Raw genomic sequence first — 18,620 nt, forward strand, 5'->3', positions numbered from 1 at the left:
TGAAAAAAGCAGCACACGCAGCCGGCACTTTGCCAGCCGCGTGTGCTGCCCGATCGCCGCCGCTCCGCGGCGATCCGCCGCGTGCAGCGGCGAAAGAGGGTCCCCCCAGCCGCCCGAGCCCAGCGCAGCCGGAACAAACAGTTCCGGCCGGCGCTAGGGGCTGGATCGGGCGGCTCTGACGTCAGGACGTCGACTGACGTCCATGACGTCACTCCGCTCGTCGCCATGGCGACGAGGAAAGCGAAACAAGATAGGCCGCTCACTTTCGATTGCCGGAGACGATCGAAAGTACGCTTCCGGAGCGCCCTCTAGTGGGCTTTCATGCAGCCAACTTTCAGTTGGCTGCATGAAATATTTTTTTTTTAATTCAAAAAAACCCACATTGCAGCCTCCCTGGCAAAATAAATAAACCGCCAGGGAGGTTAAAAAGAAGAGGTAAAATTTAAGTTTTTTTTTTTTTTAATAATGAGCCGCATTGTTAGCATGTATTTTTAATCTGCTATTGGGATGTCCTGTGTGCTAAAATGGTGCTTGGTTCACATAAAGTAACCCCTTTTTTTAAATGCTATTTAAATCTTCTCTTCTGAGCTTTAATTATATCCCTAACTTAAGTTTGTAATGGTCCACTCCTCCCCTTGAGGAGATGGACCAGTGCAAAACCTGTCATATATGTCAGATGTTTACTAACTTCTGTAGGCGAAAGAGATAATTGTACATAATTGCTTGTTTTCCTCTTGCCTTGCAATCTAGGGTTATCCAGTTGCTGGATTATCATGAAGTGGAGTGTGAAGAGTTTATCAGCCAGAGATAAGGGTGATTTGTAGTATATTAAGATCCGCACAGAACTTATAAATACAGATGCGTGTTTCTAAGTTCACAGGATGGGCAATGAATGCAGGGAAGGAGCTGGATGGGTCCTTTTAGTCATTTAAGGAAATAAAATGACAAACAGTGGTTGGAGAAATCAGTCATCAGGGATGTGAACCTCTCCAGGGCCTGAGATTTTTGACTGGTCTTGAAAGGGAAGTGACATAATGAAGAATATATCCTAGCACTTCACTGCACATCCTCCCTCTGCTCCTGGGTCAGTGTGTTTACTCTTTGCTGTGTGATCTGACTCTGCTGCTTATACTGACACTGCATATTATGCTGTCTGCACACAGCACTCCGCTCAACCACAGCAACACATTGTGAGGTCTTCTGTAACATTTCTGTATTTCTAGCACTTTGGTGGTAGCACAAGCATTAATCATAACCATTTTGGGGTCCTGAGGTAAAGGAACATTCGGTCTATGATGTTTCAATCAACTCCGCTTTATTCAGAAATTGTGACGGTGCTCCATGCGAATCTCTGAGTGTATAGTGTATGTTGACCTTTCTGCCTAATTTTTTTTGTACAGTAGTTACATTTTATTGATCCTAACCAATAAAAAGGTAACAAAAGATTTCACATATAATCTGTATAATCTGTGTACAATTTCTGGCCATGAATCACTCGATGTATGGGCAGACTGACCATTAGATAGATCCCTCTCTGATCGTATCTGGTCAGAGAGGGACCTATTGCCTGGCCACAGCATGAAATCCATTGGAAATCATCCTCGTGCCACCGCCTGCCAGGTTGTCCCTGCCCAACTGTCTCCTCCCCCCCCCTAAGTGCAATTTTCCTCCTGTGATATCACCCTCCAATTCCTGTTCCTCTTGCCACAGCTTACCATTCAGCTTGGTACTTACTTTTTGGTTCCTTTTAGGTAGCCAATAATCCCTTTCCCACAAGAAATCTTTACCTTTCTAGACTAGATAATCAGGGACATCTGCATGGCTGATATTGTGGCGAAACCCCTCCCACAGTGTGATGTCAGGGCCTTAAAATGACAGCTTAATGATTTTTCCAACCAATATTGTATAACTATCTTTTAAAGAGACTCTGTAACAAAAATTTCAAGCTTTGTTCTACCATCCTACAAGTTCCTAAACCTATTCTAATGTGCTCTGGCTAACTGCAGCACTTTCTACTATCACTGTCTCTGTAATAAATCAATGTATCTTTCCCCTGTCGGACTTGTCGTCCTGTGTCTGGAAGGCTGCCAACTCTTCCGTGCTGATCTGCTATGCACAACCCTCTCCAGGCCCCTCTATGCGCACTCCAGTGTGTGTGTTATTTACATAAGCCAGCAGCGTCTCTGCTATCTGATATCAGTGAAAGAGAGCTGGATAAAAATCCTCCTCTGTTAGGTTGTGAAAGGAACTGGCTGACACATACTGAGGAATTACAAACACAAGCACAGGCAGAGCTGTCTGCAGGAAGCCTGTTACTCTTCCGTGCATGAGAGCTGCAGGGAGACAGAAGGTAAACACACAAATGATCTCTTGAAATTCAAAAGGAAAGCTGTATACAGCCTGCTTGTGTATGGATGTATTTTCTATGTGTGGACATACTGTACATCAACCTATTTCCTGTTTTGGTGGCCATTTTATTTGTTTATAAACAAACTTTTTAAAACTGTTGTTGACTACTTTTAATGCGGCGGGGAGCGGCGAAATTGTGACAGAGGGGAATAGGAGATGTCCCCTAACGCACTGGTATGTTTACTTTTGTGCCATTTTAACAATACAGATTCTCTTTAACTACTTTTTTTTTTAAAAAGCGGTAAACAATGGTTACAGATGGCCGATGTACAAAGATGCTCCTGCATTTGGACCGTCATGACGGATCAAATCGGATTATTTTGTTCAATGTTCCCCATGTATACAGTTATTTCCACTGTCTGTGGAACTTCTCCCTGCATCCATCTTTGTGTAATGATCATGTCATTGGTAGTCTTGCGCTCTGTTGCTGTTGTCCACATCCCATCGGTAAAGATCTTTAGTAGAAAGATCATGGAAACTTTGTTCATCTGCAGTTTTCAGCCATTACGTGGGTACTTAGCTTAAATGAAGGTCTTTATATTACCAAATTAGTCCATGAAAGATGGGGATAAGGAGTTTTCTGTGTCAGAGGGTTACTGTGAGGAGAATCATTTACATCAAGAGTCCAGGGCAGCGACCATCTGCTAAAAATATTAAGCAGGATAATGTAATTCTGGAAGGAAGGTGTTGCCATTCTGTGGAGGTCTGCACATTTATCTCCAGCCTATAAGTTGGAGAAAATAGTTTACAGCAGGTCACCCTTCCACACGCGCACACCTACACTCTGCACACTCACACACACACTTAACACCTGGCTACTGATGGAGAGCACCACATATGTGTCAGTATCCTCACCCATCAGGTCTTACAGGTTCTGTTTATATGTTAGGAGACCTTAGCATGTAATAAACTCTTATTTGCTTAGAAGGGATGAAAGGAAAGTGAGCACTTAGCACTTGTAAACATGCTTGCTAATGTCTGCTACAGATTGTTTATCTTGATGTTGAGCGATATAGCAGCGCGTTCCCCGAGGAGAAGTGATGTGAAGGGCCCCCAGTGTCTGACCTTTACATGATGTTTATTTCACTGTATAAACATTCAGAGCTGAGAGCCTTTCACATGCAGAGAAATATTATCGGATAATGGGCGGAATGAGTGAAATGCTGTGAGGAATGTTGGTGCAGTTATGAGGCCCCCTCACGTATAGCTATGTGGCGTCTTACAAATAGCCTGTACAGGTTACAGCCAGCAATAAGACGCCAAACACTGTTAAAGGGAACATGAGGTGAGAGAGATATGGAGGCTGCCATATTTGTTTCCCTGTAAACAATGCCAGTTTCCTGGCAGCCCTGTTGATCTTCTGGCATAAGTAGTAGTCAAAACCCTGGAACAAGCATATGACTAATCCAGTCAAACCTGAGTCAGATGAGTCACAGTACCTGATCTGCTGCATGCGTGTTCAGGGTCTATGGCTAAAAGTATTAGAGACACAGGATCAGGAGGACTGCCAGGCAACTGGTATTGCATAAAAGGAAATAAATATGGCAGACTACATATACCTTTCATCTCAGGTTCCTTTTAAGGGCCTGTCCGCACTGCATGCACTTCAGTACGACTTTCGAAGTGCAAGCGTTTTGCAAAGGCACAAGGATCAACAAAGTAATTGCGGTGCCCTGTACAGAGTGGTGCAGTCTGATATTTTATCCTACGGTAATTGCAAGCATGCTGCAATTGTAAATGTATCAAAATGTCGGTGAAAAAGTAATATTGAAATTATTTTGAGTATTTTCTTACTTGCTGGTGGCTTAAAAGGCATTTTATTTATGTGAAAATCTCACCAAGGAGAAAACTTAGGAAGAGAAGTGAATTGGATCAGGCCCAACGTGTGAACGCAGACTTAGAGGTTCCCTAGTCATTTTCAACAAGTGGTTGGTTTTCTCAAGGCCGTTAGCTATTTTAAGTAATTCTAATAAAAGTAATGTCTTAATGTTTGTTGATGGGGCTTTTTTTTTATGTGGCAATAGCTGTGGCTGAGCTTTTGATTTACATAAGTCAGGGCTGATAGCAGACAACGTTTTAACTCGCTATGGGCTATTACCTTTCATATTTATGTGTTGTAACCAAGTTTAGTAACAACCATGTAGCTATTTACAAATCCCTGAAGTAAATGATGAGAGGCTTGCTAAGTGCTTCTGATGGATGTCTGTTAATAATAGTTACAAGGGTTCACTGTTTCTTTACTGTTTGTGAATCTTCATGTTTCTATAGAGTAGGAAGTCAGACTTGGGGTCTGCGCCCACCTTAGACTTCCATTTGGGATCATAACAAATGAACAAAAAACCATAACTGCCTTGTCCATAGGGCATAACAAGCTATCAGTGTCATTGTTTGTTTGTAGATCTGTCACGATTGTTTCAGGTGACACAAGTGTATCGTATGTACCAGGGTGCCTCTCTAAGGGCCTGAACACACTAGCGTGCACCTGTTTGCTTTTCAGTAACACATAATTTCAACAAACTGTTCTGCATTGCTGAAAAGCAGGCAGAGTGCTCTTTTACACTACATGCATTTCCAATTTCCAACTTTGATGCAATTTTATATGCAATTCCGATTCTGATATTTGAGGTGATTAAAAAAAGTCCCGCATGCTGCATTTTTTTCTGCGTTTTCCTTCTTGCATTGCTAGCATTCAGTGCAAATTGAAAATCGGAATTGCAATTTGCAGTGTAGGAGCCAGAAGCTTGCTAATGTGTTCAGGACTACCAAAATATATGGTGATCTTATCTATAGGCATTTGGCATCTGTTCCATACACTGAACATTTGCAGAATATGGCTGGATACTTATACACATCAATGTAACTTTAATATTTGTACTACATTTCCATCAAGATCATTACATACAGTACATGCGCACTTATCTGTTGGCCTGAAAGGATCTAACAGGTCATAATACCCCTTCACTACAACGCAGGTGGCCATAGCAACACACGGCACTTGTGTTACTATGTGATACTCTCATCAGGGCTTGCAATCCAATTTTTATTTATAATGAATGGAATCACACTGTGCTTGTGCAGAATTGCATGCACTGCATTACAATGATGAAACCCATGGTCTGAAACATCAGACAGTGGAATCTATGCACTTCTGATGTCCTTACACTGTGCATTGCTGATACCACAATCAGCAATACACAAGTGGGGTTAGCAAAGGAGGTCATAAATGGACAGCTTGAGAATCAAAGGCTGTTTATAGAGACAAATGGCAGAGTGTGGTACTGCTGTATATTGTCCTTCTGCAGTTGATCAGAGCAGCCCACCTGTTTCCCTGTCAGGTATGGGGAGCTGTCCATTCAGCACCACACCCTGACTCACCTGTACATGTGTAACACCAGACTGCTGTAGGAAAAACTTCTGTATGAAAACTGTTCTATGTGAAAGAATCTACCTGCGTTAAGTTATTCATTTATGTCCCAAAAATAACTGGAGGAAATAAATCAAAAAAATTATCTGGAAAACAAGCTATTTTTATTTACAAATGCAGGCAATATACAGGGAAAAATACAACATGGAAAGGTGAACTTGACTGGCTGTTTTGGGGAAAAAGCAATTTTTTTTTTATAAATACTCCATACATATGATGGTCAGTGGGGGCTAAAGGAATACAAATAACAAGTCTGCTTCTTTCTATACCTGCCTTAGCAAAGCAGACAACATTTTTTTCCTTTCTTATGAAAATTTAATCTTAAATACTGTTTACCTTTAACCGATCACATGGTGCTTGCTCAGACAAATATATTCCTCGGTGTTATAGAATCAAACTGGATACAGGCATCAGATTATTGTTAGCTGACAACTTATGCAATGACTATATGGGTATACCTGTATATGACCTCATGGCTTGTCACTGATTGGGTAAAACATTATACGCTGGATTGGAATTGTTTTCATCAGTTGCTGTTGTGTCCCTATCTCTAGGCTGGTGACCCCGCCCTCCTCTTTATTCCTTTATCTCATTGGCTGAAGCAAGCATGCATATGTGTAGCACACACATATTCAACAGCAATGCAGTTGGTTTGCCCCTCGACTGCCCTGTCCAGAGTGTTGAATGGACAGGTTGTGGTGAAAATCCAGCACTCACTAGCCCTGTGTGACAACAGGGGCAGCGATAAGATAACAGCTGGTGGTCTACGGGTCTGACTGACTAGCATGACAGCCGTTTCCCACTCCTGGTCCTTGTTCACAGCTCAGTCAAACCTCAAACATCTTTGGCTGAGCTGTGAGCAAGCGCCAGGAGCATGAATCGGCCATCATGTCAGTCAGACCTGGCACCCACCAGCTATTACCTTTCCGCTAACCCTTCATACACTGTAGGTGCCTCCCTAACAAGAGCAATCTATACTATACAAAGGGCTGGATTTCTGGGAAGACCACAAAGGCCCGGGCCTTGGGCAGCAGCAGCCCAATATGGCACCAGAGCATAGAAGAGGAGTTGCTACATATGAAAGAGGAGGCTGAAAATGGGGAGCAACACATGGAAAAGGGGACAATTATGCCCAAGGGAGCTGTTCATGAAAGAGAGGGCTACACTAAATGTATGATTCACATGGAAGAGGGGCTGCATATGGAATGGGAGGGGCGCTGCTGCACAACAAAGGGGTGCCACAACATACTTGGCCTAGAGGCACAAGAGGTATAATCCAGCCTTGACTGTACATCTGGGATAAGCTCTACTAGACCTACAATGTGTTTGAAGTGAATTGCATATCTGCACGAGTCTAGTGAGAATACCAACCTATAGCATTGAGCACTGACAATGCTTTCAGCATGTGTGTTACAGACATACTTCTCTGGTACAGTCACATGTAGAAATGCTTTATAGCTCTGTCCCTGGAACCGGAAAAGCGCTGATGTGACAAATTGTGGGAAAAGTCTGGCGCCCCAAGTAATATCCAATGCCATGAGCTAAAAGCAGGAAGGTAGAAATATGCAGGGGGCCATGAGCTCGCTGCTGCCAGAGCAATATAGTGAAGCTAAAGCCTATCTCTCATTTCTTGTTCTTCCTGAGTATTCTGTTTTTGTTGGAAGACAAGCGTACAGTTTCTGCCAGATACATCCATTTCATCAACTGCTCTGGCCACAGCAACAGAACAGCGGGATGTGCAGATGTGAGTGAGGAAAAGAAAGGATTGTCCATGAGCCCATCTCCCAGGGCCCACAATATGTGTCTCACATATCCATATCTATGCAGGGGATGCTGTGCTGTGAATGAAGTTATTCTATATCATCCTCTGAGGAACCCCCTCTCAGCAATATGAAATAAAATTCATGTGAATTGGTTTACATTAGTTGGTAAGAGATGTGGGCATCTAGGGCACTCCGAGGTGGATCATATGATTTGATTTGATGTAAGATAGTTCTTCTTAAAGAGACTCCGTAACAAAAATTGCATCCTGTTTTTTTATCATCCTACAAGTTCCAAAAGCTATTCTAATGTGTTCTGGCTTACTGCAGCACGTTCTACTATCACAGTCTCTGTAATAAATCAACTTATCTCTCTCTTGTCAGACTTGTCAGCCTGTGTCTGGAAGGCTGCCAAGTTCTTCAGTGTTGTGGTTCTGTGATGCATCTCCCCCCTCCAGGCCCCTCTCTGCACACTGCTTGTGTGTTATTTAGATTATGGCAGGTTCTCTCTGCTCTATTATCTTTTACAAGCTGGATAAATCCTCCTCTGAGCTGGCTGGGCTTTCACATACTGAGGAATTACATACAGGAAGAGCTGTCTGCACTCTGTAGGAAGAAAAAGCCTGACACTTCAGTGGAAGATAGCTGCAGGGGGAAAGAAACACACAAATGATCTCTTGAGATTAAAAAGGAAGGCTGTATACAGCCTGCTTGTGTATGGATGTATTTTCTATGTGTGGACATACTGTACATCAACCTACTTCCTGTCTTGGTGGCCATTTTGTTTGTTTATAAACAAACTTTTTAAAACTGTTTTTAACCACTTTTAATGCAGCGAGGAGCGGCGAAATTGTGACAGAGGGTAATAGGAGATGTCCCCTAATGCATTGGTATGTTTACTTTTGTGCGATTTTAACAATACAGATTCTCTTTAAGGATGAGTTGGCACCTTTCATTTGAGGCCCCTTGCACACCTGCATACTGCGTCGCACCGCGGTACTCTTTCCTGCCGCAAGGGTCATGCAAGTCTATAGAGATTGAAGAGAGGAGTAGAAAACACAAAGAAACAGTGTAGTATGTCGTAACATATGGAAGTATTCACAGAATGAAAGTGGAAATATACTCACAAGCTGTGGTTGCTTGAAAGCAACTATTCAATAAGCATGAAGGGAAGTACCGTCCCCTCTCAGCCTTTGTACAGGTCGCTGCCCCTCGCGAAAAGCCAGCCAGAGAGGTAGCTCGCCCGCTGGTGTCCCTTGCCAAAGGGATAAACCGTGCACATGAAGAGATGGAAGGTGCCCAATAGGTTTTGTGTAGAATCCTCCTTACTGTGAAGGTAGGGCATAACTATATACAGTGTACATATATATATATATATATATATATATATATATATATATATATATATATATATATATATGACATTCAACACAAAACCTATAAAACCTATACCTCATGCCTCATACCTCTTTATGTACAAAGTCTATAGAGACTTGCAATCTTCACACGACGTGACGCAGCGTGCTGGAGTATCCAAATCACTGCAATGCCGACGCTAAGGCTGGAAACCCAGTGACGTACTTCCTGTCCAGCAGAGAGTACGTCACTAACTGGGGCGGGCCTATGCATATGAAGCCTCATTTCTGAGGTGCGTGCACCTCATCGCAAGCTACAAGTGTAAAACCGGCCTGAAGTGTACCTGAAGTGACATGTTACATGAAGAGAAAAACATGGGTACATTTAGTACTAGTCCTACTAAGAACTTGTCTGAGGCTCCCGTCTTTTTTTTTTTTTTTCTTTCTTTTTTTTTTTCATTGCAAGAGTCAATAAATCAGTGCTGTGCTGTGCACCCATGGCTCTCATGACAAATAAACAGAAGTCAAAACACCTGTTTGACTATTGATAACAGTTAGTGCTGAAATGTTCATAATGCTTTTTTTCTTTTCCATCTAAATGAAACATACTTTACGTCACATTGACATGGCTGCTGATTAGAATTCAGTTTAGAAATTCAGTCCTTAAATAGAAAATAAAAATAAGACACTAGGAAAGTTCTATCAATTATTATTACTACACCTACAGTAATTATCTCTTGTTTATTTTCAGTTCAGGTTTACTTTTATTAAACTTCCTTTCCATGTGGTTGAAGTAGTAATGTGCAGTGATGTAATGTGTTACATGTAGTCTACCTGGGCTGTTCTGTTTCTAGCTACATTGTTTTTAGTTTAATGCAGTAGCAAAGGGCAGTGATGAGTGCTGCATGTACACTGGCATGCCCTGTACCTTCTACTGAATGTGTGTCACTCTCACAACCAAGTCTTTGCATTCCTGCTTCTTCTTACTTTTACTAGTTAAAAATCAGATCTGTCAGATTTCCACTACCTACTGTATGTAAAAGCAACATAGGAAAAAGGTAATTTATAAAGCATTTTACTGTGGGAGAAATCTACATTTTATATGTATGCAGTTTATATTTTACAATTTTTCACAATAGTTGTACTTTAAGGGAAATTATTTGGGAACAGTAAAATTTCAAGTCAGAAGGAACACAGATTATGCCAAGGATGTCAGTCATAAATACTCTATCCCAATAAAAGTTTGTTGCAAAATCCAAGCTGCAATAATCCAAAGACACTTTAAACAGCAGACCACAGTAACTTAAAATGGACAGAATGATACTGTAAGTCCAAAGAAGTTCATGTGTTGCCTCCAATGCAAAATATATTTCTTAAAGACTTCACCAAGCAACAGAAAAAGTGTCGGATAGTGTTGGTGTTAGAATCTGGCACTATGTAGTTTGGAACCGGAACACACGCATTCAGCACCATTTCAGCACAGTACAGCAGGACAGGGTACATTTTATTAAAGAGAATCTGTACTCTAATATTCTTACAATAAAAAGCATACCATTCTATTCCTTATTTTCTCCTGTGCCCCTCTGTGCTGTTTCTGCCACTCCCTGCTGCAATCCTGGCTTGTAATTAACAGTTTTAGGCAGTGTTTACAAACAAATGACATGGTTTCTAACCACAGTATCATAGGCTGTGAACAGCTATCTGGTGTGACTCATGCAGAGCTTGGAGGGGGTGTGTAAAGCTTCTGCCAATGACAAGCAGTGCTGCACATTCCACACATTCCAGCCTTAGTCCGACAGACACGGCAGAGGAAAGGAGATAAGATTTATTACAGAGACAGTGCAAGTAGGAAAGGCTGCAGTAAGACAGACCACATTAGAACAGTAATAGGAACTTATAGGACAGAAGAAATAAGGCACATAATTTTGTTACAGAGTCTCTTTAAGCTCCAATACTTCCTCCAGACATAGTGCCTAATTATTACACCAACACTAGTGGTGGAATGAAGGCCTTTCTACACACTGTGTAAGCATGTGTGGCTAGTCTGCACTTCACTGTACCTGATAGGACAGCAGTCACTCCTCAGTTGATCACCACAGTGCTTGGCGAGATGAGGGTCATGAAGATGAGGCTCCAGGCAATAATCTCCAGCTCCACCAATACCCCTCCAATATCACTGGCCCTGCACACGTGATGGTCCATATCTGTACTTCCCTTCTTAGCCAGGTATCTGCTGTAGAGAACTCTTTTTTTCTAACTTTTCCTTATGCTAAGGATTTTTTCTTTAATGGATGAGGCAAGGGTTAATTTAAAAATGTACATGGGTGGAGATCACGTTTAAGAGAATGTTACTGAAATGCTACCTAACCACATTTATTAACCAGGCGATTTAACAAAACCACAGTGCGCTTTCATACTGTATGGAAACAGTGATTCTCTATAGAAAGAAAGAAGCGACGCAGTGATTTCATTACCATGAAGGAAAGAGCTACAAGCTACTGAGACACAATGTATACTTTCCCATTAACTAAGCAGGGGTGCAACGGCAGCATCTGTAAAGTTAAGGTCTAGTACAGAGGTCCACCGTGTTAATGTGCTGTGACCCCTGTCACGCCTGCAGGGGACGTTCCCATTGGTGGTACAATAGGGGCATTATTAGTGCAGAGGCTCAGACACTGGAGATCAAGTGCTAGGCTGTTAGCTGCTAGGGGGTCTCCATTCCTCTAATTATAGCCAAGTCCCAGGTATTCCTTATCCTCAGAACAACACATAGGACTTCTCCTTTGCCTTCCTGTCATTACCTTTCTGTAGCTGTTTGTGCATGATTACAGAATATACAAAACTGATAGACTGTATTAAAGCGGGCCTGAACTCAGAACTTCTTTTTTAGCGCTAACAGATAAGCAACAGCATAATAACCTTTAATGTACAACATTTCTTTGTAACAGCTGACACAAATCCTGCAATAAATCTGCAGTATGTCTACTTCCTGCTTTCATGGAAGCAGACATAGGGTTAATATCCTGTGCTTACATATGATCGTAGTACATACAGGGTGCATTTCTCTGCTTTCCTTCTGTCCAGTGCAAGAGTTCAAGTCCACTTTAAAGAGGCACCGTTGGTACACATAGTAGAATGCAGTATATGTATTCAGGATACCCATTTTTATAGTAATTTTCCTTGTTTCGGCATCAGAAACACCTCCTATAGCTATATGTTGCTGCTTATTGGTATGCAGCCCCGCCCTCCCACTGAATGCTAGTATTATCTCGAGACGCTAGTATACTACTCCCTCTGTATAAATCTCTTGTGAGGCCACATCTGGAGTATTATTATTATTTAGGGCTCGTTTCCACTATCGCGAATCCGCATGCGTCCAATGCATGCGGATTCGCACATGGTATACAAGTGGATGGGCCTGTTTCCACTGTTGCGTTGGTGATGTGCGTTTTTTTGAGCGGTGAAAAAGCGCACAAAAGAGCCAACGAATTCGCCTGGGAGTGGAATGCATGCGAATCGCATGCAATGTATTTAATAGGGAAATTGCATGCGTTTTTTTACGCGTTTTTTACGCGATTACGCGTGCGATTCCGCATAGGAACCAATGTAAATTAACACAGGCAGTGACATGGTTAAAAACGCATATAGCCTAACCTATGCGAAATCGCATGCGTAATCGCGTAAAATAACGCGTAAAAAACCGCACCTGCATGCGATTTCTTCTGCGGTGGAATCCAGGCGATTCCGCACCGCTACAGTGGAAACGAGCCCTGAGTATTTATATAGCGCTGACATCTTCCACAGCGCTGTACACAGTATATATTGTCTTGTCACAAACTGTCCCTCAGAGGAGCTCACAAGACCTATGTGTATGTATCGTGTAGTGCATGTGCTGTAGTCTAGGGCCATTTTAGGGGAAGCCAGTTAACTTATCTGTATGTTATATTTACTGGTTGAACTCGATGGACGTATGTCTTTTTTCAACCAAAATAACTATGTAACTATGTAACTATGTGTTTAGGATGTGGGAGGAAACCAGAGTGCCCGGAGGAAACCCACACAGGCACGGGGAGAACGTACAAACTCCTTGCAGATGTTGACCCGGCTGGGATTCAAACCGGGGACCCAGCGCTGCAAGGCGAGAGCGCTAACCACTACGCCACCGTGCTGTATGGGATACAGTTTTGGGCACCACACTATAGAAAGGACATTGACCTTCTGGAACGGCCCAGTACAAAGACAGGCAACTAAATGAATCAGAGGGAGATCTCACTTACCAAGAAAGGTTGGACAAACTGGGCTTATTTAGGTTGGAAAAAAGGCGACAGAGAGGTGACCTGATTAACATGTTTAAATACATCAGAGGGCAATACAAAAGCTTGGGAGATGAGCTTTTTGTCCCTAGGTATGTAGGAAAAAAGTCTTTGCCATCTATTTAGAAAGGGGTCCTTCACAGCGAGAGTAGTTAAAATCTGGAATATCTTACCTCAGGAAGTAGTTATGGCAAACTCTGTCTGCATTTAAAGAGGGCTTGGATGCTTTCCTTGCTTTAAAGGGTATCCATGGCTATAATTATTAGGCAATTCCCGGGAGAGCTGATCCAGAGATTCATCTGATTGCCATTTGGAGTCGGGAAGGAATTTTTCCCTTTTAAGGCTAATTGGCCCAGGCCTTGTAAGGTTTTTCACCTTCCCCTGGATCAACTGGGATATGTGCAGGTTCAGGATGGTGTTTTTAAAAAAAAATTATTTTCTGGTTGGACTTGATGGACGGATGTCTTTTTTCAAACAAACTATGTAACTATGAAGCTTAGGCTTTTTAGCTTTGTAAAATTCTCCGACCAGAACATTCTGGGAGACCAGGCATTATTTTCACTGGCTTCGGAAATCTCAGAAAAAGAAACATTCCGCAGAGCTGCACCTGTCAGGATTAAATATGTTGCCACCTGTGATAAATTTCATAATGTAAATCAGGGTGAGGAAATATTTTACAATGGGCAAACGTTGACTAAACCATTGTGGATATTGTAGATTAGAAAAAAAGCAATTTATTTCATTACGTCATTTTCACTGCAGTTCCTCCTTAACACTGAGCTCAGGACAGATCGCCTTTTATATTCATGCTGTATTACAAACCAATCATGCCGTTCTACAGCTAGGCACAGCTGTAGCAAATTACTACAGTTAGAAATATTCAGACAAGGGAGGAATGTCATTGAGACCTTTATCTCCTGTGCAGACAGTCAAGGGTTAAGCAATGCGTAGGCTTGTGGGACCGATACAGCTGGAGACTCAGTGCTGCAGGCTTGGGAAACGCCTGGGCCTGTTTTGCTTGGACGACCAAACCGAACCATGAGGTCAGAGTGACATAGTGACCAAAAACATTTTCCTATCATGAATCTCCGTCTCATGTGCTGAGCTGTCCCACCCAGTAAGTGCAAAGTCAGCTCCAGCCTCCAGGAGGTTGCCATTACAAGCCAGGAGGTAACATCCTGTGTATGGCGCCTCATCTGGACTGTGACATGGGTGGCAGTAAATGGCCCTTTGGCTTAGCACCATCCTGAAGTAGATGCCAAGCTAAACTCTCTACCGCCGTTTATTGGCTCTGTAGCCATTAGTTTCCCTTTTTTTCATCATTACAAAACAACAAAGGCTAAGTCCAGGAGGTAGGGAAGAAATTACATTTCACTGCACATCCCTTGAGTATTAATTACAACATGTATGTTCTCTCCATTGTATGGAAATCCCCGGGCCATGTATATGGAGTACTGCTAAACAAAATCATGCGCGGATAACAATGTCCTCAGAGATGCCAATTTTTTTCCATCTCGTTTAATTGCATCCTTTACACAGTAATGTGAATTGTGATTTAAAATGAGTCACCAGCTGAACGGAGGAATTAAGGAAGGACGAATTTTTTTTCCCAGTTTTGGGTCAAGTAGGGCTGGGTTGGAACCTCTTAATTACCATATTTTTCGGACAATAAGACGCTCCTGACCATAAGATGCACCTAGGTTTAGAGGATAAAAACCAGGCGAAAAAAGATATATATACTGAGCCTGGTGCATCCATGGTGAAGGGGCATCTTGTGGATTATGCCCCCTGTACCTCTTGTGTCTCTCTGTGTCCTCCTCTGTCCCCTTGTGTCCTCCTGTGTCCCCATGTGGTCTCCTTGTGTCCTCCTCTATGCCCCTTTGTGTGTGTCCCCGTGTCCTCCTCTGCATGGGTACAGTACAGGGAGTCTCCAACACTGCGGCAGGTTGGAGGTTGGTATTGGCAGGCGTTCACAAGTTAGGAACTCCCTGCATCTGGGCTATAAGTCACAATGACTTTTTTTCTCTACTTTTTGGGGAGAAAAAGTGAGTCTTATAATTCAAAAAATAAGTCAGTAATTTCTGAATTGAATTGTATATTGTTCCTTCCTCTTCCTCCCTCACTAAGTTGCTTCCATTGGCCAACTGGAAAACCCTTATTCTGCTTGCAGGGCAGGTAAAGTTTTCTGTACTATGTGGCAATGCTATTGGAGTGGGTACTATTGGAATAAGTACCGATACTTTCATTGAGAATGGGAGACCTGCCTCTTGGTGTGCAGCCAACCTCCCTCCCCTATACAGCTCCCTGGTTTCAAGTGTCCAGCCTCACTTCCCAATACAATTAGCTGGTGTCTAGCGCCCCCCCCCCTCCCTCCCCTATACAGTTCTCTGATGTCTAGTGCTCCACCTTCCCCTACACAGTTCCCTGCTGCCTTGTGGCCCCCTCCCTCCCCTATACAGTTCCCTGATTTCTAGTGACCCCCTCCATCCCATATACAGTTCCCTGATGTCTAGTACTCCACCCTCCCCTACACAGTTCCCTGCTGCCTTGTGGCCCCCTCCCTCCCTTATACAGTTCCCTGGTTTCAAGTGACCCCCCTCCATCCCTTATACAGTTCCCTGCTCTCTAGTGGCCTCCCCTCGCCTATACTGTTTCCTAGTGTAGTACCCCCCCCCCCCCCAATATAGCAGCCCTTGTGGTCTAGTGGCCCTTTCGTCCTGTGCTCCCCCAGCCCCAGTATATGCAGAGTACTAGTGACACATCCCTAGTCGTGCTTATGTCACCTCCTCAGGGATTCGGGCATCGATGTCCATCCATCCTCTACAGCTAATGCTCGCTCTCGGCCCATCTTGTTCTCCTCATGTCGCACGTAATCACGCAACCTGCAGGAGGAGAACCAGGTAGTAGAGTGAGCGGTGAGATGTAGAGAGTGGTTGGACATCTTTGAAATTACTGATGTTCCTCTGTGTTCCTGTGCCAGAAACCTAGAAAGGACAGAGCAACATTAGCAAAGAAAAAGAACATACTTTTTGTCCTTTTTGTGGGTCGCCAAATGGACACGTCGACACATCCTATGTTATTAATATGATTCATTCACACAAGTCATTTTGCAGTGGATTCGCTTCTGTCCATTGAAAACAAAGTTCCGACCTGCACGATATTTCCAGACAAAAGGGTGCGTTTCCTATAGAAACCTGTGTAGAAAACGTATCTTTTCCTGACTGTCAACAGACTACCAAAGCGATAACTGCGATGTTGCAGTGATGCATTAAATACGTTTGCGAATCACTCATAGCTAACATTATCTCTAATCAAAATGAGAATACAATAAGATTGGGACTTTGGGTCTCTATCGCCCTGCATCTTTTTCTTAACTTTAATAACAATAATAACAGTGTGCGGTACAGGAAGTGGCCTGTGGTCTCCTGATAAGGTACTTTCCAAATGATTTGGTTGATATCAGCTAATTAAAGCTTTGCTATAGAGTTTATACACATACAGTATCTAGGAAAACATTTTTTTGCTTTGTCTTTAAAGAGAATCTGTATTGTTAAAATCGCACAAAAGTAAACATACCAGTGCGTTAGGGGACATCTCCTATTACCCTCTGTCACAATTTTGCCGCTCCCCGCCGCATTAAAAGTCGTTAAAAACAGTTTTAAAAAGTTTGTTTATAAACAAACAAAATGGCCACCAAAACAGGAAGTAGGTTGATGTACAGTATGTCCACACATAGAAAATACATCCATACACAAGCAGGCTGTATACAGCATTCCTTTTGAATCTCAAGAGATCATTTGTGTGTTTCTTTCCCCCTGCATCTCTCATGCACTGAAGTTTCAGGCTGCTCGTTTCTTCCTGCAAACAGCTTTGCCCTTGTCTGTAATTCTTCAGTATGTGAAAGCCCAGCCAGCTCAGAGGACGATTTATCCAGCTTTTAAATGATAAGAGAGAAGAGAGAAGCTGCTCTAATCCTAAATAACACACAGGCAGTGTGCATAGAGGGGCCTGGAAGGGGAGTTCATAGCAGAACCACAACACTGAAGAACTTGGCAGCCTTCCAGACACAGGCTGACAAGTCTGACAAGAGAGAGATAAGTTGATTTATTACAGAGATGGTGATAGTAGAACGTGCTGCAGTAAGCCAGAACACATTAGAATAGCTTTTGGAACTTGTAGGATGATAAAAAACAGGATGCAATTTTTGTTACGGAGTCTCTTTAAAGGACCGCTATTCCAAAAATATAAAATACATAGAAAATGAACATTTCTCCCAATAAAATGTGCTATAAAGTTAGAGGAAATGCACTAGAATTGTCTTTTTCCTGTAATGCTCACTTACAGTGGGCTGTAAATATCTGACACATCTGACAGATTTTGCACTAGTCTCATGGGTGATTCTCAGTATATCCTTAAATCTTTAAAAAACTAATCCCTGGAAAGATTGTATACAAAGATGTCAGCCAGCTTCACTAGTTTTTTTCACACTATTATTGCAGTGGGACTAAGCAGCTGCAGTAGACAAGACAAGACAAATAACATTAATATCGCGCTTTTCTCCTCGCGGACTCAAAGCGCCAGAGCTGCAGCCACTAGGACGCGCTCTATAGGCAGTAGCAGTGTTAGGGAGACTTGCCAAAGGTCTCCTACTGAATAGGTGCTGGCTTACTGAACAGGCAGAGCCTGTTCAGTAAGCCAGCACTGTTCAGTACAAATGAGTGCTTTTGTAAGTAAGGGCTGGTTCACATGGGCGTCTGCCAGCGTTTAAAAGCTAGCTCTTGAAGGCTTTTGGGAAGCGTTCAAAGCTAGCAGTTCAGGTCTCTGCTATTGTTTCCTGGCGTTTACCGCCTCTGAAAGCAACATGTTGCTTTCGAGACTAGACACAACGACGGGATCTACTGCCAGGCTTTCATGAAAGCCTTCAAAAGCCAGCTCTAAACGCTCCCATTCACTTGCATGGGATGGCAGTAGATCCCAAAAAACGCTGCGTCTTAAACGCCACAAAAACGCCCGTCTGAACCAGCCCTAAAGAAATAACTGAGGACCCCCCATGGGGAGTTGGACTAGTCCAAATCCTGACATATCTTTTAGATGTTCACTTCATACAGTACATGACAGTGATATAGGAAAAATGTTATTTATAGTACATTTTACTCTTGGAGAAATAATTTACGTGTATGTATTTTGCCATTTTTTTCACAATAGTGGTCCTTTAAAGTGGACCTGAACTCTTGCACAGGACAGAAGGAAAACAGAGAGAAATGAACCCTGTATGTATTTAGAGAGTTCAGCCTGTCTAATTCCCCCTCATCTGTGACTAATCACAACTGTATTTTGATCTCTCAGCTGTGTCAGCTGG

The 18,620-nt window shown here is 42.7% G+C and overlaps 1 protein-coding gene across 1 annotated transcript in view; it reads left to right on the forward strand.

Annotated features, from left to right (window-relative positions):
- The window catches only part of ADGRA2 (adhesion G protein-coupled receptor A2), a 241,145-nt gene that overhangs the window by 137,322 nt on the left and 85,203 nt on the right, over positions 1 to 18,620 (forward strand). The gene's annotated exons all lie outside the window — the stretch shown is intronic.

Source organism: Hyperolius riggenbachi, chromosome 3, assembly GCF_040937935.1.
Source record: "Hyperolius riggenbachi isolate aHypRig1 chromosome 3, aHypRig1.pri, whole genome shotgun sequence".
NCBI lineage: Eukaryota > Metazoa > Chordata > Amphibia > Anura > Hyperoliidae > Hyperolius > Hyperolius riggenbachi.